This window comes from Panthera leo, chromosome A2 (genome assembly GCF_018350215.1).
Source record: "Panthera leo isolate Ple1 chromosome A2, P.leo_Ple1_pat1.1, whole genome shotgun sequence".
Lineage (NCBI taxonomy): Eukaryota > Metazoa > Chordata > Mammalia > Carnivora > Felidae > Panthera > Panthera leo.
In genome coordinates this window covers 151797152-151820492 of record NC_056680.1, presented here as the reverse complement: position 1 = coordinate 151820492, position 23341 = coordinate 151797152, and the positions used below count along the sequence as shown (strand labels likewise).

The following is a 23341-nucleotide window of genomic DNA, read 5'->3' as shown; positions in this document are numbered from 1 at the left end:
TCCACTCTTTTTCTTGTTATTTGTATTGATATCTCTTTAACATATAAAGGCCTCATATATGATTGGTCTTTTATATATTTTATATATTTATTGGTCCCTATATCATACTATGCTTATTTATATGACTCTATAGTAGCCCACATTTTAGTTTCCAGGATTATTTCAGACTCTTATTCTTGTATATGATTTACAAAACCATTGATATTGCCTTCTATTCCTACTTTGCTGAGCTTTTATCGTGAATGAATATTGAGTTTTACTGAGTGCTTTCATCTCAAACTATTGAAAAGATTATATTGACTTCTTCATTTTTAAATCTAACATGGTAAACTATATTGATAGTTTTATGTTGACCATCCTTGCATTGATGATACTTTACCTGAATCTGATACATTGTTTTATACATACACACACCATATTTATATTATACATACAGTCAGTTCTCATTATTCATGGTAGTTATGGCCTATATAGTTGGTATAGACACTGAATAAGTGAATATTGAATCATTCCTAGAGGAACTACAGTTAGGTTCCTGCAGGACTCTGGACACATTTTAGTCAACTCATCAATATATAATCTTGTTTTATATGTATTTTTGTCTAAAGACACCTTATTTAATATATATTATTGATTCATTAGTGCTGAATACATGGCCAAATAAAGATTATCTAGCATATCAATTTTTCTTGTATGGCACATCACAATCTTTTGTGCCAACAGAGCTAGATAGTACTTTAGCACTAGGCTTGGGGATCATTTTAAGCATCAAAATCACCAACAAAGATTACAGAAATGTGAAAAATGTGACACTAAGATGACAAAAAGTATATTGGTTTACTGCAAAAGAGCTAAAGCAGAAGGCAGAATATTGCCATGCTTAACTTCACCTGAGAACCTGTGAGACATACAACTCAAATTTTTTGCAACTCTGCGCATTTCTGTGAATGATCATGAAAGCACTTTGAGTATTGATTTTGGGATTACAAATAGATTTTGACAAGTAGGTGGATTCATAACTATGGAATCTGCAAATAATGTAGATTGAATATAGTATAGAATTTGCTGTTATTTATTTATTTATTTATTTATTTATTTATTTAATGTTTATTCATTTTTGAGAGAGAGACAGAGCACAAGCAGGGGAGGGACACAGAGAGAGGGAGGCACAGAATCCAAAGTAGGCTTCAGGCTCTGAGCTGTCAGCACAGAGTCCCATGTGGGGCTTGAACTCAGGAGCTGCAAGATCATGACCTGAGCTGGAGTCAGATGCTTAACTGACTGAGACACCCAGGTGTCCCTGATTTTCTTTTCAAATCATTATGTATGTATTTTTTTCCGTCTAAAAATATGTATGAAATTATCTTTTTTTTTTTCCCTTGTGGTTGAATTCTACCACACTATGAATGAATTTGGTCAATTTTTAGAAGTATTTCATTATAGGCTAAAAATAATAACTAAGTACGATAACTACCCCTAAACTGGATACTCTTAGGGGAAAAAATGTTATAAAGGATATTATTAGGTCAACTGACAAAATTTGAATATAGACAGTTGATTAGAGTATCAATATAAGAATTTATAAAGTTGGTAACTGTATGGTAGTAGTATGTAGAATATTCCTATGTTTAGGCAATACATATTGAGGTATTTAAGGGTTAATGACCACAATGTGTGTAATTACCTTCAAATGATTTAGGAAAAAATTTACATACACCTATACACAGAAAATGATCAAAGAAATGGGTAAAATGTAAATAGTAGGTGAATCTGAGTAAAGGCTATATACATGTTCTTTGAAATATTTCTATTTTTTCATATTTAACTTCTGTATATTTAAAATTATTTCCAAATAAAAAGTTTTAAAAAGTGTTTTAGGATTCTCAAAAATAATGTGCATTTTCTATTGTTCCGGTGCAGTATTTTATATGTATTAGATTGAATCTTCTTAGCTTTGTCATTCACATCCAAACCCTTAATAACAGTCCTCTTGGTGTGCTTCATCCATCAGATTCAGAGAATTACAAAACAAAAAACAAAAAAAAAACGGGGCATCTGGGTGGGTCAGTTGGTGGAGCATCTGACTTCACTTCATGTCATGATCTCACAGCTCAGCTCCTGGGTTCGAGCCCCACATCAGGCTCTGTGCTGACAGCTCAGAGCCTGGACCCTGCTTGGGATTCTGTGTCTTCCTCTCTCTTTGCTCTTCCCCCACTCATGCTCTGTCTCTCTCTCTGTCTGTCTCTCTCTCTCTCTCAACAATAAATACATGTTAAAAAAAAGGAACCCCAATAGCTTTGCATTGTTTGAGTTCCTAGTTAGGTTTTGCTTTATACATTTTGAAAATATATTGCTGATAAGGGAGTGTGGGGCAAGCTGAGGGCAAAACACAGGCTGGTACACCGCCTCCCACCCCCCTGGTGGAATATGTGTGATATTCCTTGGACACTCCTGGCTACCCAAGACCAAAGGAAAGGGCTTTAACGGCTTGCCATGGTAATGTGGGAAACTAAGGCAAATGAAAAATTAAATTCCCTTACTGCCCTAAATTCCCATTGACAAATCCTTGAAACTGGCAGAGTGACCCCCTCCAGGAGCTCAGCTGCCAGGATGATGACACCTTGCTACAGGCAAAAGAGAATCTTAGCCTAACATTATCCCAAACTTGAGAATCGTATAGTCTACTTCCTTTATCTCAACTGCCCTAAGATACATGCTGGCAATCACACTCCAAGCTTATGGCCCCATGATATACATCTGAAGGGTCTCATGACTGAGGTTGTATTAAATGTTTTGCTTTATACATTTTGAAAATATATTGCTGATAAGGGAGTGTGGGGCAAGCTGAGGGCAAAACACAGGCTGGTACACCGCCTCCCACCCCCCTGGTGGAATATGTGTGATATTCCTTGGACACTCCTGGCTACCCAAGACCAAAGGAAAGGGCTTTAACAGCTTGCCATGGTAATGTGGGAAACTAAGGCAAATGAAAAATTAAATTCCCTTACTGCCCTAAATTCCCATTGACAAATCCTTGAAACTGGCAGAGTGACCCCCTCCAGGAGCTCAGCTGCCAGGATGATGACACCTTGCTACAGGCAAAAGAGAATCTTAGCCTAACATTATCCCAACCTTGAGAATCCTATAGTCTACTTCCTTTATCTCAACTGCCCTAAGATACATGCTGGCAATCACACTCCAAGCTATGGCCCCATGATATACATCTGAAGGGTCTCATGACTGAGGTTGTATTAAATGGTAATAAATGGTATTTCTCTAGCAACAGCTAGCCCTTCAAGGTTCTAGAAAACTTGCTTCCAAAATTCCTTAGAGACTTACTCTATCCCAGACTCCTTACCAACCTGAGGGTATATAATGAGTTACCCGTCATGACCCCATGCAGCTTCCTGCCCCTGGGTCATGTCCCCATGCTTCAATAAAGTCATCTTTTTTACACCAAAGATATCTTCAAGAATTATTTCTTGGCTGTTGGCTTTGGACCACCCCATCATCACCCCAGAACTTCATCATTGCTAAGAACATCATTATTTTTCTCTTTATTGTCAACTTTTATGTAATTTCACCTACTATAAAAACAAAAAACAAGTAACACCCATTGGCCAAATCTGCAATAAGTTGTATAGCAAAGTAAGTAATGATAACAGTACATCATAACTTAAGGAATAAAGAATCCATGAGTCCATGCTCATATAAATAAATAATCAAGTAAATAAATGAGAGAGAAGGGCAAGGTCATCTTCACATTGGAATGTCAACTAATAAATGTAGTTGACTAGAAAATGGTCATTTGGCAGCCACCACAGAATTATTTTAGGGAAAAATCATTAAAACTAAAGTGAATGGGTGAGTTTGATGACAAACAGGACATTGACATAATCTCAAAGAATCTCTCTTTAAGTACATATTAATTACAAAGAGAAAATAGTAACTTCTTAGTGGAGAGACAGAGACCATCTTGACCATGTGATCACATTAAATTCATTAGGAATGGGATAAATCAATATTTTGCCATCTAAATCATGAAAGATCTCCAATTTATACTTGGATAGGCATATCCATTCCATGATATTTTCCCCTGGGTTATGCCCATAAATCCAGAGATTCCTGGTTTGTTTACCATAAGCAAGCCAACCAACCAGATTCATCCTGTTAAAAGCATTCCAAAGATAAGGCTTTCTCTGTTAACAAATACCTTTAACTCTTTTTCTAGGAGGTATTCATTAGTATTTTCACAGGGAGATTAGGCCTAGACATCTGCCTTATTTCTGCCCCCACCCTCTTTTCCCATAATAAAAGGAGAGGAAAAAACCTGCTTCACCCTTTTTTGCCATAGACAATACAAATACGTACACGTATTCTCCTCTATGATTTCACTGCTGGCGTCCCTCATTGAATAGAAATCCTTGGTCTTGATATAATTGTGTTCATCAATAGTTGGCTCTATGGTTTGTATTTCTGAACTGTTTAGGAAATTGCTCCCCAGCTCAGGTTGCAATGATATTCTCCTTTATATCCTTCTCTCAACTTTGTTGGATAATGTTTCTAAATCTTCCTGTCAGAGTTGGAGCAGCCCTCCTGATCTAGCTTCCTGCAGGCGGCCCTGGTCCAGCTCTCCGTGCACAGGATGTGGGCTATGCTGTCCTTCCTGAGCAGGTGTTCTCCCTCTAGGCCCAGCATTTAAAGTTCTACTGGCTCCAAGAACTCTGTGAGCCATTTTGGTTCAGCGTCCTCGTGCTCTTAGACTTCAAGTTCACTCTCTTTTTGGCACTTTAGGTTTTTGCCTTTAACTTGGCTATGCTTTTCCCCTCTCCCTGTTTTTTGTTTTTTTTTTTTTTTTTTTTTTTTTTTTTTTAAGAAAAATTGTTGCAGCCTTTCTACATATGCAGTCTTGGTGATAGGCAATCTTTCCAGGTAAACCTTGCCTTCTATATTGATTAAGCAGTTATAATTTTTTTTTACCCTTGTAACATCATAGGAAAGAAAACAGATACCTCCTGGGGTAAAGAAACTGGGGGAGAATAACAGAAATATCTAAGGAATTTTATCAATGTGATTTGTGATGTGACTTTTCCTCAATGGATCTCCCCCAATATTCAGGAAAATGTTCTCTTTTCTTCAGCGTCTTTCACCAATTGCCTGAACTTGGATTTGGGTAAGAACAGAAGCTCTTCATAGAATTCATTCAGGTTACAATTTGAGGTTCACATTGCACTTTTTAAAAATTTAAGTTTATTTATTTATTTTGAGAGAGGTTGGGGAGCGGCAGAGAGACAGGAGAGAGAGAATCCCAAGCAGGCTCCACACTGTCAGCTCAGAGCCGATGCCAGGCTTGAACTCACGAACTGTGAGCTCATGACCTGAGCTGAAATGAAGACTTGGATGCCTAACTGAGTGAGCCATGCAGGCGCCCCCCACTTCTTTTAGTAGCTGTGTGACCTTGGACAAATTACGTAACTTCTCAGAGCCTCAGTTTCCTTATCTCTCCCATCAGGGTATGCACCACACAGATTTTGGGGTTAAATGAAGGTCATGGACATGTCCTTCTCCCCCCTCACCCCCTAGCTGAGGAAAAGCAGAAGAGTCGGATGGAAAAATTTCAGGGAGGGTCTGATTTGTTACTAACTTGCATTGCAGTATTGTCGGACCCAACCTACCAGTTTCGCCATATACAAACCAGTCGCTAAGATTCTTTCCAAATTAAAAAGTCCATGAGTTAAGGTTTTATCATTGTATTTAAAAGACTGACAAGTCTCCTGTGTAGTTCATTTTTTATTCGCCAATATTTATATTCATAAGTTTACTGAAATGAGAGAAGGGATTTGCTTTACGAGTTAAATATCTCACAAGGTAGCATATAAGTTCTCTGCCTTATCCCTATACACAGGTATGTTGCAAGAGGTATGTCAAGTAATTTGCTCCTCAAATTAGGAATTGAAGTGATAAGTACAATGGAAGGGGAAAAGAAAGCCAGGAGCGGGGATCAGAAATGCTGAAGAGCTGTTTGGGTGAGCACGGAGGCATTGACTAAAGTCTGCTTTTACTGTGTTTGGAAGTTTATTTCAACATTTAGTCCCTAAAAAACAACATTGGGACTAATTAATATCTTCTGGTTTTAATTTGCCCAATTTGATGATCACGTGAGAGTCCTGGTAACCAGCAGAAACCAGTTTTTCTTTCTAGCTCCAAATGACAAAGAACCAAGTGAGATAGAATGGATGAGTCTCTGTCTGTGTGTATTTTTACTCTTTTACAAGGTCATCGATCTTCAATGAGATTCGCTTTCCTACAAGCAATCTAAATTGATCCATGGTTATTGGGAAATAACAGACTATTCTTAAATAACTGTGAACAGGAGGTTCAAAAGTAGCTCCTGTTGGAAACAGTTGCAGAATGTTCAAGAAATATGCACATGCACACACACAAAGAGGCCTCTCCCAGCAATGGAGGAGCAGTCAGACCACATCACTGCAGAAGGCCATCGATCATATTTATTACACTGCAGACAGCAGCGATTTTAAGTGAGGCTGGGTTTCCCGAATGAATTCCAATAATTCAAGTTATGATTCCTAAACTGTGTCTCAGACTAATTCAATATTACTTATGTGCCCTCCCCCCCAAAAAAAGTTTAAATCATTAGTCTTTATAATATGGGTCAAAGAACTGGATTTTATTACCTTAATCATTAATAAAGACATTACAAACCATTTGGTGATTCTTAAAAAATAAAAGAATGAGAGAAATTGCACAAACCGTAGGAACTGCATCCTGATGGCATAAACGATCAAGTGCTTTTTGTTTATTTGTTTGACATCAGAAACAGATATACTTTGGAGTATACTTCAAACACTGAAGAACACATTTTTTTTTTTTGAGTTTTTCCTTTTTTTTTCAAAATGGAAATGATTTATTGCTTTGTGGATTATAAAAGTAACTAATGTCATGAAAAAGAAAAGAATACAGGTATATTGGAGGGAGGTGGGTGGGGGATGGGCTAGATGGGTGATGTGGTTAAAGAAGGCACTTGTGTTTGGCACTGGGTCACTAAATTCTACTTGTGAAACCAATATTATTCTGTATGTTAACTAAGTAGAATTTAAATAAAAATTTGTAAGAAAAAAATTTTTAAAAAAAGGATACAAGATACATAAAGTGAAATTTTCCCCAGATAACACTTTTTTTGGATTTTTAATACACAGCTTTTTGCCCATCCATCCATCTAGCCATTCATCCACCCATCCATCCATTGATGAATCTTTCCATATTGAAAAATAGAGAGGTGGGAGAAGGCGGGACAGAGGGGGTTCCTGTTCCCATGGAGTGGAAGATTTATACTTTTCATGTAACCAGGGCACTTCTCAGGATCCCCTGTGAGCAAAGAAAGGCAGCCCCCACTGTGGGGTGTTCAGAGCTGTGTGCTGGGAGTTTGGGTTTCCATGTCCTCTTTTCAGTCTGGTTTTTAACTAATGTGTGACCTCATTATAAAATGTATGTTCTATGCATGTTATTACACCTTCAGTTAGATACTGCTCTATAACTGTGTTTTGAGAAAACGATCAATTCTTTTAAAAAATATTTTATTTTGAGTAAGCTCAACACCCGACATGGGGCTTGAACTCACTGTCCCTGAGATCAAGAGTCATATGCTCTATGAACCAGCCAGGCACCTTGGGATCATTAATTTTCTTAAATAATTTTTTAATTTAAAAAATATTTATTTATTTATTTATTTATTTATTTATTTATTTATTTAAGTTATCTCTGCCCCAACATGGGGTTTGAACTCACAACCTCAAGATCAAGAGTCACACGCTCTTCTGACTGAGCCAGCCAGGCCCTCATTAATTTTTAATGAAAGATGATTTTTATTTACAGGATTGTCCAACTGGTGGGTGCTCTGAAATATTCTAACCAGTTAAAGGAAAAAAACCCTCATAATGACCACTCAATTAGCCTCCTTCAAGCTCAGCTTAAAACACTAGATGTTTTTGAGGAATAGAGGTGAAACATGCTTCTGTGGGTTCTGAGGAAATGCTTCAAAAAATTGATCATGTCCTGTCATTGATAAGATGATAATGGCATTAGGATTACTAACACAGACAAGAGTTTGGGAGTGGTTGTCTATGCAGGCTGAATTTCAAAGATGTGGTTTTCAGGAATACAGGGAGTTTTGTACAGAGCTGAATGAACCTTCCACAGTCTAAAAGCCCATCTTTGGGAAACAAATATCTGGTTGCCATGGAGACACTCAAGGTGGATGAAGGATGGATTAATCAAAATACAGTAAATCCTTTTTACGAGCTTCCTAAGAAATCTAGTGTGATGTGAACCCTCTGGTCTGTCTTCTCCTGTTCTTCCCTCCATCACACAGGAAATCCACTATGGACGTAAAATGACACACATTTATTGTACTGAGTTCTATGTACATACTAGTGAATGACACCCTCTCCTGCTTGAAAGGCATCGCCATACAAGCACAAGTGCTTCTCAAACATTTATGTTTTAAAATAGTTTTTGAAATTTAAGGAAAAAAATGTATCTTATTCTCTCTACAACAAAAAGAAAAGAGACTGGTTAGAAACAGCCTCTGAAAATTGTGACTATTTATTAACTGAGCTGTGTTCTCTGGGAAATAAAGAATATGAAATAATTTGTATTGAGATAGAAGCAGCATCCACCTTGAGTAAAAAAAGACACCTGATCTGATCATTTCAACCGTTAAATCTAGTTCAAAGCAAGTTACCTTAATCTAAATATTAAATAAATAAATGAATGAATGTGAATAAATTATTAAGCTGAATAAATGAAGTGAATAAATTAATTAAGTGGCTATTCCCTTCCTTCCCAACAAACTGACAGGTCAAATTAATCAAAATAGTTAATCCAGTTGTGGGAGACATTTCTAGGAGCCTGCAGTAAATCATTCTTGGGCAGCCAATTCGATTTTAACCCCTGGTCTTGAATAGCCACTGCATCAAGTTGATTGGATGAGCTATAGCACATAGAATCAAGCCGACGTAAGTAGGATTTGGACACCCTCCAAGAACAGAAAAAGGCTCACAGGGAGGATGTCAGTTACTGCAGGCACGGGGCCTACAGGAAGTCCAGAGGGACCCAATAGAGTGCACAGGCAGGGAGGTTTTCCACATCAGCACTCTGGGTCTGAGACTCTGTGCGTTCTCCCAGACTGAAAGGCGGACAAAGGGATGCAAACTGCAAAGGAATTTAGCAAAGGGCGAAACCGTGATTCTCAGCTGGGGACGATTTAGTCATGACTGGGGGGTAGGGAGGGCTGGGAGCGAGGACTACTGGCATCTAGTGAGTAGAAGCCAGAGACGCTGCTGAACATCCTCCAGTGCACGGGACAGCCTCCTGGGGGGCGGAAAAAGTCAGTAGTGCTGAAGTTAAGAATCCTGCAGCAGAAGAAATAGTTAACAGATTCTAAGTAGCACTTGAGAAGGAGCACCGATTCATGGATTTACAAGGGCAGAAGAGCAGGGCTGAACTGAGCAATAAAGTAATCAGCTATGGCTTGGAATTTGAGGACCTGGAACGCGAGCTAAGCCTTGCTGTTTATTATTACCTATAACATGTCAGCCTCCTTGAGGCCCATTTATTTCATCTGTTAAATGGTTACAGTAATATCGACCTATCTTCTAGCACTGAGTGAGATAGGAGATGTGAAAGCACGGAATAACAGTCAGTGTTCAAGAAATAATGACTGGAAACAAACAAGCCCGTTTATCTTATCTTTATTTTTTTTTAATTATTATTATTTATTTTACTTTTTTATTTTTTTTTTGAGTTTATTTTGACAGAGACAGAGAGAGCACAAGTGGGGGAGGGGCAGAGAGAGAGGCAGAGAGAGAATCCCAAGCAGGCTCTGCACTGGCAGCGTGGGGCTTGAACCCAAAAACCATGAGATCATGACCTGAGCCGAAATCAAGAGACGGATGCTCAACTGACTGAGCCACCCAGGTGTCCTTATTATTCTTTATTTTAATTTTAATTTCATTTAATTTAATTTTGAGGCAAGATGAGTCAGTTTTGACCAATGGTGACAAAAGGACAAAAATATTTAAAAGTCATTACTTACTTTGGATCTTAATGTTTTGTAGGGGAGGAAAAAGTTTTCTTCAACCCTTTTAGGGTCCCTGGCTAGGTCTGAAAATTAAACTGACCTAAAACAGATTAACAGGAGAAACACATATACGTTTCATTGAATTTTTACATGTACATGGGAGCCTTCACAAGAGAATAAAGACCCAAAGCAGTGACCAGAGTAGGGAGCTTTAAACCTCTCAAAGAAATAATGAATCTATGAAGAACTGACAAGACAGAGAGGTTTGGGCTAAGGGTGGTCAATGGTGAAGAAGTAACTAGGAAGATAAGGGTTAGTTTAACAAGGTTTATTTATCAGATTTCTCAGCCCCCAGTTCCGTCTCTAGTGATAAAAATGTCTCCCTCCTTCTGGTACTGGGAGGGGACCTTTCACATAGGAGATTTATGACCTGTTTCAGGGGAAATGGGGGGAGAGGGGGAGGTCACATTGACCTTCTTGCTTCTGCTGCTTTCTCAGACTCCTTCAGTGTAAGATATCCAATATGACAAGGTGCCATATTTGGGGGTGGCATGTCTTGAACCCTAGCAGCATGAAATACCCTTTTTTTTTTTTTTTTAACTTAGAGGCTGCTGGGTGTGAGGCTGCAACATGGTAGGAGGCTGTATTTCTTTGCACTAGGAAAAAGAAAGATGGGGAACATACGTGTGGAGGGCCAGTGAGAAAGCTAGACGGGAGCACGGGGTGTGCGGATTTACCAGGATCTCAAAAAAGATGATTTGCTGTGGAGGTGCGTTGTAACCCTCTCCTCTGTCTCACCACAAAATCATCGGCGAAGTCTTCTTTCCTCCTTTGTGATTTGCGGGTTAGAATTTGGTTTTTTGGTTTTGGTTTTTTTGTTTGCTTTGTTTTTTGATACAACAAGGGCTGAATCCTGCTTCAGTGTGAATATACAGGGCTGTCACTAGTCCATGTTAAGAAAAATTATCCCGGGGCCTAGGTGGCTCAGTGGGTTGGGTGGTGGACTTTGGCTCAGGTCATGATCTCACAGCTTGTGAGTTCGAGCCCCCTATCAGGCTCTGTGCCGACAGCTCAGCGCCTGGATCCTGTTTCGGATTCTCTGTCTCCCTCTCTCTCTGCCCCTCCCCAACTCATGCTCTGTCTGTCTGTCTCTCTCTCTCTCTCTCTGTCTGTCTCTGTCTCTCTCAAATAAACATTAAAACCATTAAAACAATAAGAAATATTAAAAAAAAGAAAAATTATCCCAAACTTGGAAATAAGTCAAAAGGTGATTAATGTCATGCTAAGAACATTTTCAAACAAACCCACCTAAGGATCATCTGACTCTGGGAACTTAAGCTTGTTCATACAATTCATTATCACCCAGAGATTTTATAATTCTGAATGCTGATTTGGGACCAAGATTTTTTTTGGTTGTTTAGTAGGAAGGATAAACCCAAAGGTTATGGTTTTTTTTACCCTGTAAGATTTTAACCACTGTATACCTTTGTCTAAATGAGTAATTTTATTTCAGCATGACTTTTCTCCACATTTATTGTAAAAACCCCAGTTTCTTAAATTCTCCATTGAACTGTTTTTGTCATCCTGCTAGTTCCTTTATTAATAGGTTTAATATACTTGATATGGACTTATTATCTATTTATACAAAAATTATGTTTTTAACATTTTGAGAGTGTGCTTTGGTACCCATATGCAGCCTTTGTGTGAATTAGGAAAAAAGTGTCCCTTCCTTGAATACAGTTAGTTTTCTTTTCCTCCAGTACAATTTTTGAAAGATAGTATATTATTTATGTTTTAATAATAAAATTAACAGCAAGCCTGAGGTCATTCTACATAAATTCTACAAATTAAATTATGGAACACACAATAAAGGAAGTACACATTTTTAATCATAAAAATAACTCACTAGAATACTTAAGAAATGAGTAGGATTTAATCATTAGTGATAAAATAGTTTTATGTCTTACTTTCACAGAGATAAAATTCTTTATGACAGTTTCACTGCCTATTGGCTTTAGAGTCTTGTTTTCTAAAGAAATGAACAGTTTTTCTCATGACATTGTATACCTTTAATAAATTTTATTTTCACAAAGTGATAAAATTGCCCATTGGCAATTGCTACTACAAGGTGAAATTTATCCTGGGAGCTACAGAACATTATTGGGAATGTGTCACGTAAATCATTGTTGCAAATACGTTGTGATACTTCAACTGGAGTATTCTAAAGTGGAGATTTTAGAAATCACCTTAGGATTTTAGTTCCCTACGCATGGAATCCCCATCACTATCATTTCCTGTACTTTTCCGCCAGACAATATCACCTATTAGTCAATAGCTCCCGTTCATTGCAATTTTTTTGAGTTACCCATGCCATCTGTAACACTGAGAGGCCACTATATTCTTTCAGCATTTTAAGACTTTCCTTTGAAGACGATAGTGTTATAGCTGGTTTTAAAAAAAAGAAAATTGAATTTAGAATCGAATTTTGGTTTTTTTTGTTTTGTTTTAAATTTTTTTAATGTTTATTTATTTCTGAGACAGAGAGAGACAGAGCATGAGTGGGGAAGGGGCAGAGAGAGACACACAAGAATCAGAAGCAGGCTCCAGGCTCTGAGCTGTCAGCACAGAGCCCGATGTGGGGCTCGAACTCACAAACCATGAGATCATGACCTGAGCTGAAGTTGGTCGCTTAACTGACTGAGCCACCCAGAAGCCCCTAGAATTGAGATTTGGATGGTAGATGGGATTCTAAGTTGAGTCAACACTTTCTACTCCTTTTTTGGTACTGCCTCTGCTGGGAGACTTGCCGTCAATGTCAAGAGATTCTGCCATTTGTTCAGGATCAATATATTTTTCATAAATGCGATTGCTCTGACTTCAAAAAATGTATAATTCCTTTGATGTTTTCAAGTATATTGTGTATAGTGATTTTTTTTTTCCTGTGTCATTTTGCATTTAACATCAATTTTTACCCAGGCTATTATGCCACATTGGTACTGAGCAAATAAGCGTAAAACTGGTTATTTTCAAGACGAACGTCTATTTGTGTTGCAGAAATATGTAACAATTAATGTCACAAGAATTTCTAACAGAGCATGGCCTTCTTCCCTGAAGTGAGATTCTAGTGTCATGATAGCTTCAGCTTGACTTTCTTCTCATTTTTTCAAAAATGGCTTCAAATTTCTCTTTCCTAAAATTATTTTCAATAAAGTTCAACACAGATGACAAAAAAGGTTTTGCACATTTTATATCAGGTTTAAACAAAACAAGGAATATAGTATGTTTTATAAATTTTTATTTTTAGGATTTGCTGCTGCAATCCCTTATGTTTTCCATGTGTACTTGTGGTGTTGTCATGTCCCCTAGTCATTTGAATTATTTTATCTAGATTGTAGTTTTTGTTACACCTGTCAGAATGGCTAACATTAACAACTCAGGCAACAACAGATGTTGGTGAGGATGCGGAGAAAGAGGATCTCTTTTGCACTGTTGGTGGGAATGCAAACTGGTGCAGCCACTCTGGAAAACAGTATGGAGGTTCCCCAAAAAACTAAAAATAGAACTACCCTACAACCCAGCAATTGCACTACTAGGCATTTATCCAAGGGATACAGGTATGCTGTTTTGAAGGGACACATGCACCCCCATGTTTATAGCAGCACTATCCACAATAGCCAAAGTATGGAAAGAGCCCAAATGTCCATCGAGGGATGAATGAATAAAGAAGATGTGGTATATATATATATATATATATATATATATATATATATATATATATAATGGAGTATTACTCGGCAATCAAAAAGAATGAAATCTTGCCATTTGCAACTACGTGGATAGAACTGGAGGGCATTATGCTAAGTGAAATTAGTCAGAGAAAGACAAATATATGACTTCACTCATATGAGGACTTTAAGAGACAAAACAGATGAACATAAGGAAGGGAAACAAAAATAATATAAAAACAGGGAGGAGGACAAGGCATAAGAGACTCATAAATATGGAGAACAAACAGAGGGTTACTGGAGGGGGTGTGAGAGGAGGGATGGGCTAAATGGGTAAGGGGCATTAAGGAACCTACTCCTGAAATCATTGTTGCACTATAGGCTAACTAATTTCGATGTAAATTTAAAAAATAAAATTAAAAAAAAACAAAAAAAAATAGATTGTAGTTTTTGTATACCTTGTGCTGAGAATTGATATTATCTATGTCAACATAACTTAACTGTTTTTCTCCAAGAAATTCTCTCTCAGGAAAATAAGATTGCAACCCAATAAATAACTAACTTTATCATGTGCTTCAGGAAATTCTGCAAACTGATTTATCAAGGCAAACAGTTGCTTCATTGTGGCAAACAGCTAGTCTTATCAAAAAAACTGTGTGCTCACCTGCACAAACACCTTGCTTATCAGCACAAGAGTTTGCTTATCCAGACTTGTTTTAAGACCCACTGTGTCCACCAATCCTGAAGTACTACATCACAAACTTTGGCCAATCTTCACCTATTCCCTGCCTTGAAGGACTTGCCTTAAGTTACCTGAGCCCAGACCCTAAAGCTTTCCTCTACTGAGACACTAAGACTCTGTTAAGATGGCGCTCTCCCTTGCTGCCTTAAGCCTAACACACTTGACTTTGCTTGACCAACAGGTTATTCTGGAAGTTTTTGTAGGTAGTCAGCAATCAACATAAGTAAGAGTACATATAGTCTTTTCTACTCACGTCATTACTGAATAAATGCCCACAAAATATTCACCTACAGACATGTTTGCCTTTTTGGAATTTGAAAATCTGGTAGTAATTACTATCTCTTCTACATAGATTATATTAGAAGTTGTATCTAAAGGGGTACCTTTAGAGAAAGGGGTACCTGGGTGGCTCAATCGGTTAAGTGTCTGACTTTGGCTCAAGTGTCTGTTTTCAGCTCAGAAGATGATCTCACACTTGTGGGATCGAGTCCCACATCAGGCTCTATGCTGACAGCTCAGAGCCTGGAGCCTGCTTCAGATTCTGTGTCTCCCTCTCTCTCGGCCCCTCCCCCGCTCATGCTCTGTCGCTCTCTCTTTCAAAAATAAATAAACATTACAAAAAATTTTAAATAGGTGAGAAATATTTAGCACTTCTTACCTAACCAAATAACATGTGTGTGCTGCTGAGGCTTGTATTCTAAGAAAATGTTCTACCTTCAATGTTATTATTTGTTATGGTTCCTACCAGATGACGAAAATTCCATTATTATGCTGATAAAGTTCTTGGATGATCTGAATACTAGCATTGCTGCACAAAAGATGAATCCTCTCCCTGTCATGAAAATGGACCTGAAGCTCTTGCCCCTCCCAAAGCCCAACCTAAAGCAAAAGCTTTGAAGGCCAAGAAAGTGGTGCTGAAAGGCATCCAGTCACACATGAAAAAAAGAAGATCCTCAAGTCACCTACCTTCCAACTACCCAAGACACTGCATCTTTGAATGCAGCCCAAATATCCTCAAAGAGCACCCCCAGGAGAAGCAAGGTTGACCGGTATGCCATCATCAAGCACTATCAAGTTCCACCCCGCCCCCTGACCCCCGACTCCTGAGTCAGCCATGAATAAAATAGAAAACAACAGGGGCGCCTGGGTGGCTCAGTCGGTTGAGTATCCGACTCCGGCTCAGGTCATGATCTTGCGGTGCATGAGTTCGAGCCCCGCGTCGGGCTCTGTGCTGACAGCTCAGAGCCTGGAGCCTGCTTCAGATTCTGTGTCCCCCTCTCTCTCTGCCCCTCCCCTGCTCATGCTCTCTCTCTGTCAAAAATAAAATAAACATTAAAAAAAATTTAAAAAAAATAGAAAACAACCATACACTTGTGTCTATTGTGGACATCAAGACCAACAAGCACCAGATCAAATACGCTGTGAAGACAATCTATGACATTGATGTGGCCAAGGTCAACACCCTGATCAGGCCCAATGGAGAGAAGAAGGTATATGTTCGACTGGCTCCTGACAACGATGCTCTGGGTTTTGCCAACAAAATTGAGCATGTGAAATTCAAACTGAATTCAAACTGGATTCAAACTGAACCCAGTTGGCTAAATCAAAATATAAGTTTTCACCATAAAAAAAAAAGAATCAACTCTATTGTGTTTAACAATGGCACATGATATTTGATCTTACTTTCCAATAGTTTGTTTTGTACTATTAATAATATAGCTATATGTTAGAATCAGAGGTCAATTTTAAATGCTTAACACTATTGTTATGCATTTAATTTTCTTCATGTTTACTAAAAGCATGTGATAAGTGCTGCCAATCTTTGTACTATTGTCAATCTCCAGTTGATTCTTTTCTTCTCCCAAAGACAAAATACAAAGTCTTTTGAAGTAAAAAGTTTTAGCACTTTTTTTTTGTCATTTGGAAGAATTTGTGTGTAATGTTCCTCAAAACTTGTTATCTACAACGTGAGGTGGATAATTATCAACTAGTCCTCTGAATATTGAAGTTATATGGATGTGTACTTGCATTCATACAAAATACATTAAGTTTAATGGGGCCTTTGGGTTTTTTCCTCTTCTAGTTTAAGTGGAAATTCATTTCTTATGATTGTCACAGAGATAGAAGGTAAATTCATATCCTGCCCAATCAGTGACATTTCAATCCTACATTCTTCTGTCACTATTAACTCTGGGTCTTTTCCTTCTTTCCTCCTGCATCTCATCTATTTTCTCCAAAAATTTGTTCAATTGCACAAATAAATTTCTTTCATTTTCTCTAATGTATTTCTATTTTCTTATTCTTGGTGATTAAGAAAATATTTTTGACATCTGGGAAGAAGTTATGAGTAGTTTAATATTTTATCTTAGAATGTGAAATATTAAAGAATAATACATTTGGGGAAAATATGACCTTATAGTAGAGAAACCTGGAAGACTACCTCAACTGAGTGATGGATGTTAACATCCCAGTAATGAGACATCAGCATCATGTGCCTCTTGACATGATATACTGAGAAGGGCTCCACATCACTTCTCTGGTAATCTTACAAAAAATCATAACCTAAATTTATCATGAGGAGATGTCAGGTAACCTTGCATGTCATTTCCGAAGACCAATTTTGTGACATCAGCTGTGTGTCTTACAATTCAATTCAATCATGACACTAACTGCCTGCAGTTAGCATAGATCCCATAGGGTGAAGGGGCTCAGTCCCATGAGACTGTCCCCACTTCATATACCAGCTGCAATTCATGGGTGTCCCCAAACGAACTTGTCTGGTCAACCAGAGATTTGGAGTTTCCCACAACCTTCCCGCAAATTTGATCATTCTCTAGAATGGCTCATGGAGCTCAGGAAAGTGCTGTACTTAACAATTACAGTTTTATATAACAACTCAGAAGAACCAAGTGGGAGACATGTATGGGGCACGTATTGGGTGGATGGGGTAGGAGGAATGCGGAGCTTCCATGCCCTCTCTAGTGCCAGTGTCCTGGCACATTGATGGGTTCACCAACCCAGAAGCTCCCAGAACCTTGTTATTCAAAAGATTTTTGCCAAGGCTTCATTATGTAGGCATAAGTAATTAAATCATTGGCTATTGGTGATAAAACTCAATCCCCAGACCCTGTCCTCTCCACAGGGGCTGAAAGTTCTAACCCTCTAATCACATGGTTAGTTTTAGATTTTGGTTTTATTTTTGTTTTTGTTCTTTCCTTTGATAACAAGACCCATTCCGGGTTGAGTAACCACATTAACATAACAAAGTCATTGCTACTACTCAGGAAATCCAAGGGTTTTAGGAGCTCAGTGGCAGGAACTAGGGACAAAGGCCAAATGTATTTTTTTATTACAACACAACCCCAAATTATAGGACATTCCACCAAGTAAATGGCTCGTGATCTTCAAAATTGTCAAAGTCATGGGGGGGGTGGGGAACACAACAAAACAAAGCAAAACAAAACTATTCTGTATTGAAAGAGACTCAGGAGTCATGACAACCAAATGCAATGTGGGACCCTGGTTTTGATCTTTTTTTTTCTGGATCAGGAAAACACATTAGTAAGATGATTGGTAACATTTGAATAAGGTCTTTGATTAGTTAATAGTACTATATCAATGTTAGTTTTATGTTTTTGATCATTTATGATGGTTATGTAAGATGTTAATATTAGGGAAAAGTGGTGAAGTGTATATAGAAAAGTTTTATACCACTTAAATAGTATAAATGCCATTTATTTAAAAATAAAAATAAATTTTAAATAATATCCTTATTATACACTCTAAATTTTAATAGCAGTTATTTTTATACTGATGAATTTCTGTAACAGACACTTTCTATAAAATATACACTGGATAATGATTTAGAGACTTCTAATTTATGTGTATGAAATACTGTTTTGTGAATTTTTAGTGGCAAATGAGTATTAGTTATTATACAATGATTTATATCATAATGAAAGAACTTAGACACTGTTGAGAAAACAAAATTCAACTGAGTAAATTTAAAAATCTTATTGGTTTTATTCAATGATTTACAAATTGAGCAGCATTCCATTTAGCAGATAGAAAGAAGTTCCCAGGAGCTGTAGAAAATGGAAGACTTATAGACAAGAGAAGGCAGGACAAGAAAGTTACCAGCAAAGAATGGATTGTTTCAGGCAAGGTCACCTTCCTTTAGGGGACAGTAGGGATCTATCATATGGGTTACCTCAATAGTGCTGACCAGGAAATTCCAGACTGACTGGTTAAGATTACATTCCTGGGAGAGGCTGAAACTACAGTTAGGTTAGGTGATGTGGGCCTTGGCACAAGTGACTCTATTTGGGGCCTTTCCCTAATGTTAACATCTTGTCTTTTCTTTTTTGAAACAAGATCTAAATTAGAAACTCAACAATGCCTTTCTAGTATAAAAAGCAAATAGCTGATGTTATGAACTACAATATGAATTGTCAACTTTAGTCAATGCCCTAGCACAAGTATGGATTTGAGTTTTGAATTTGATAATATTTCCCAATCAATATATTGGTTGGTAAAGTATATTAAAACTGTAACAATCAATTCAAACAATTTTAGCCTTAAAATTTTTTTTTTTCAGGCCTGCATTACAAACAGCAAATAATCAAAGATCAAAGAAATGTCCTTTGATAATCAATTATAATCATTTCACCTGAATATTCTATTTCTGCCATGGCAAATTTAAGCCATCACTTTCAAGGTATTGTTTTTCAACCAGTGGGTCTAATGCAATTTTTCAATCACCAAGTCCATGTAGTTTTCCTCAAGGGCAAACTGGTCCTTTAAATTAATTTTCCAGTAGCCCTGGGACAGTAGATTTTCCAGAGAGCTCTTTGGTGAGGCAACTGGGTTTAGGGATAGACTAGGCTGGGAGGTTGAGGTGTGGTCTTTGAGGATGCATGGCTATGACACGAAAGCTTATTGGGAAGTGTTGGGGACAGAGGTTAAAGATTAATGCGACTGGAAAACCTGTAACCTCTCTTCAGAGCAGCTTGGAGTGGTTTATGGCAGGGATTTCCACTGACAACAGCCAGAGGCCTCCCATCTCCTCGTGCAAAAATGTCTCAAATGGGCTTTCTCTTCCTCACACTCGGGAATTACACTCTGGATTCAAGGTCCCCTGGGTTACAACTTTTCACAAGTGACACACTTCCTCCCAGCATGGCCTATGTTCTCGGGCAGCTGCTGAAAGTGGGAGCCTGGGCTGGGAAACCAGGCCATTCAATAAGTTCTGTTTCTAAGGGGCGGACGCTATTCCTGGCAAAAACTAATGTGAAATATCCACACTCAGATATTTCAGATTGAGCATGAGGGAGTCATGAGGAAAGTGTACCCTAACATCAGAACTACAAAGGGAATCATTCCAAACTGAAAACAACATAAATATCCATCCTAAATAGAATATAGAAACTGAGGTATATTTGTATACGTTGAAGGACCATATATTAATGAAAATGAATGAACTTCAGACAGAGGCAAATTTAAGATTAAGACAGCATCACAAGATTATTCAGTAAATAGCATTGAGAAGACTCTTTTTAAAGAATTGTAATCCAGGGGATGCCTGGGTGGCTCAGTCTGTTAGGCTTCTGACTTCAGCTCAGGTCATGATCTCGCAGTTCATGGGTTCGAGCTCCACGTCAGGCCCTGTGCTGACCGCTCAGAGCCTGGAGCCTGCTTGGGATTCAGTGTCTCCCTCTCTCTCTGCCCCGCTCTCACTCATGCTCTCTCTCTCTCTCTCTCTCAAAAATAAACATTAAAAAAAATTTTAATAAAAAATTATCATCCATATGTCTAATAAAATTCCATGTTACACACTCTGAAGTCCAAGATACTGAAAGAAGACACAATTATCACCTTAACTACCTTTATTTTGACCTCAGTCTGTACTTTCTAACTAATTAAGTTCTTTCTAGCTCATGTCTCAACTCACAAAAGACCCTTTGGGCAAAGCATCCGTGATGGGAACCGAATCCACCCTCTCATGTGATAAGGATAGCCCAGAGCCTCAAGACCCTGCGTGACTGACCCCAAGATAATGACTGACCTGACCTGTACTGCCCACCTGCACATACCCGCTAACCTTTGCTCCACATTCTCCTTACACAAACCTAGAAGTATTTTCAGCACTTTGGAGACAGTCTTTGAGACACTAGTCTGCTGTCTTCCCTGTGTTGGCCTCTAGGAAATAAAATCCTTTCTTGTTTCAAAACTGCTTGTCTCTCTGCCTTTGGATTTTGTTGGCACTGAGGGGCCAAACCTGGTCTGTTTGGGACCCCCGGAGCCACTGCTCAGGCACCCCTGCGCCCTGGCCACACTGAAACATAGATTAAGCAACAACTGAAGGGAAAAAGCAAAGACACCCAGGACTATAAGTAAAAGACTTTGGTTCTCTTTCTGGATGTTCCACTTAAGGGACAAGTGGCAATTGGTAGATCACTTAATCTCCCCAAGGCTTTGTTTCTTTCTCTGTCAAATGGGGTCAATAATACAATAATTTTCATGAGAATCACCGGGACTGTGGAATGAACGGTTAGACAAATACCTGCAAAGGATTTCACTCATATTGGCATTTTCTATCTCAAGGACACTTTAAAGATTGGAAAAACAAAAGACCTCTTTTCAGAAAGTTAATACAAACAGACCATTTATAATTACTGGCCAGTAGAGCATGACTTACCACATTTTCCAGATTCCGAACTGAGAGGTCAGAAATGGTTTCTGGGGCATTCCTGCAACATGGCCAGCCCCCACAGATATGCTACCAGATTAACATGTCTCCCTTGTCAGGAGGAAAACCACAGACCCAAAATGAAGTCCCTTATGCTAGGCCATGTCACCAAACTAGGGCTTAATACCTAACCCAATTACAGTTTCAACCTCCCTCAGAAATGTAGTTTTAACTGGTCAGTCAGGAATTTTCTGGTCAGCACCAATAAAGTAATCTGTAACTCAGGCTCTCTCTATCCCCCAAAGCAAGATGAGGCAATCCACTGGGTAAGACCCTTCTGTCCCCGCAGCAAAGACCTCGCGCAAAATAATGCTTTTTGTTTGTTCATTTGTTTATGGCTTCCTTGTTCTGTCTTTAAAACCTTTCTGTAGCCCTTTCTGTAGCCCTTTGGAGCTCCCCTCTACTTACTGTATGGGATCTTGCCCAAGTCAAAAATTGCGAACATAATAAGGGCTGCTATTAAACCAAGAGCTGGAACTAGCTGGCTGATGTGTCCCGCACCAGGCTGGTAGCCACTATAGGCTGTTGGATCCACCTGTGGGACTGCAGCCTGGATTTGGGACTGGGCATGCCCTTTGGTCTCCTCTTGGAAGCAGGGACCATCGATGCATTGGTTATGTGTGACTCCTGACAAAAGATGCAAAAAGTTCCTTAGGTATCCTGGTACAGGTGAGCACAATTTTCTCAGGGAATATATGTTCAGGCATGGACTTGGGTCATCCATTTTTTTTTCTCTTATCTTTTTACTCTACTAGTTAAATGTAAAGCCCTAGGCATGATTTCGGTGGGCTTTTAACACTGATTTAAATAAGTAGAAGAGGGGTGCCTGGGTGGCTCAGTCACTTTAGTGTTCGACTTTGGCTCAAGTCATGATCTCATGGCTCGTGGGTTCAAGCCCCACATCGGGCTCTGAGTTGACAGCATGGAGCCTGCTTAGGATTCTCTCTCTCCCCCTCTCTCTTCCCCTCCCCCACTTGCATGCACATTCTCTGTCTCAAAAATAAATACACTTAAAAAGAAGTAAGTAGAAGAAAGGTTAAATTTTCTTTCTTTAAAGCCATGAAGGCACAGGAGGAGGATTAAGATCCAGGGCAGTTGATGGGGAGGGCAGAGTGTTGGGGACCAATGGGAAAGCAGATGAGAAACCTGGGTGCCTACTTAGTTCTATAGCCCACTCAGGGTGACCTGGGACTTGTCACCACATCTCTCTGCACCTGTTTCCTCATCAGCAAGCTCCTTTCCAACCTAAACATCCTATGGTTGAAAGCAAGGTAATTAATAGCAATTTTTGTCCCCTTAAACTTTATTCTAAACATATTTTAACAATTCACTGTTTTTGTTAGAATTTTAAAATGCTTACCATGGGTGCAGCTTGTGTGTTCCTCGGGTGTGGTCCTCGTTCCCCTTTTGTGAAGTGGTTGAGGGGCGCTCAACCAGGAAAAGCCCCACAAAGGAGAAGAGTAGTGGTCATATTAATTTGAAAGTGACAAGCGGTCGCAGGAGGTCATTGAGAGGACATGACCACCGGGTGACCTGTGAGCTGGACCCAGGGAATCAGAGGCTCTTCCCTGTCCCCTGTCCTTGGAGTGTGGAAGCCATTTTCAAGGATTTAAGTCGCGGTAAGAGATCAAGATATTCCTGAGGCCTGGTCTGACCCTGTGACTGAGCCCCGTTAAGGCCCCGTTAAGGTGGGTATGGAGCTCTACTCTTGCGGTGCCCAAGACAAGCCTCACAAGTGGGTTCCCTTGGGGTGCTCTGCCTCTTAGGTCTCTCACTGTGCTCTGTGTGCAGGGCCAGTTTGTGGACCAATAGAGGACAGGGCAGTTGTGAGGTATCATCCAAAATTAAGAGGCATGTAACATGAAGTAAGCTAGTGTGATACTGGGATTTAGAATAAGAAATATATATTTGATCTTTGTCCCCATTTCTGCCAGAAAACGCCCCAAACCCTAGGATTTTCTAGATGAGCTCTATAAAGGTGTCTTTGTTATGTTAATGAGGCATCTCTGGGAAAGCTCCCAGGTCAC

At 38.9% G+C, this 23341-nt stretch overlaps 1 long non-coding RNA gene across 2 annotated transcripts in view; it reads left to right on the top strand.

Moving 5' to 3' along the window:
* Window positions 1-15701, top strand: part of LOC122213564 — a 111821-nt gene extending 96120 nt beyond the window's left edge. For both annotated transcript variants that reach the window (XR_006199588.1, XR_006199587.1), the window contains exon 4: window positions 15315-15701. This is a non-coding gene — a long non-coding RNA (uncharacterized LOC122213564). The remainder of the gene's footprint in view (window positions 1-15314) is intronic.
* Window positions 15702-23341: the final 7640 nt, after the last annotated feature.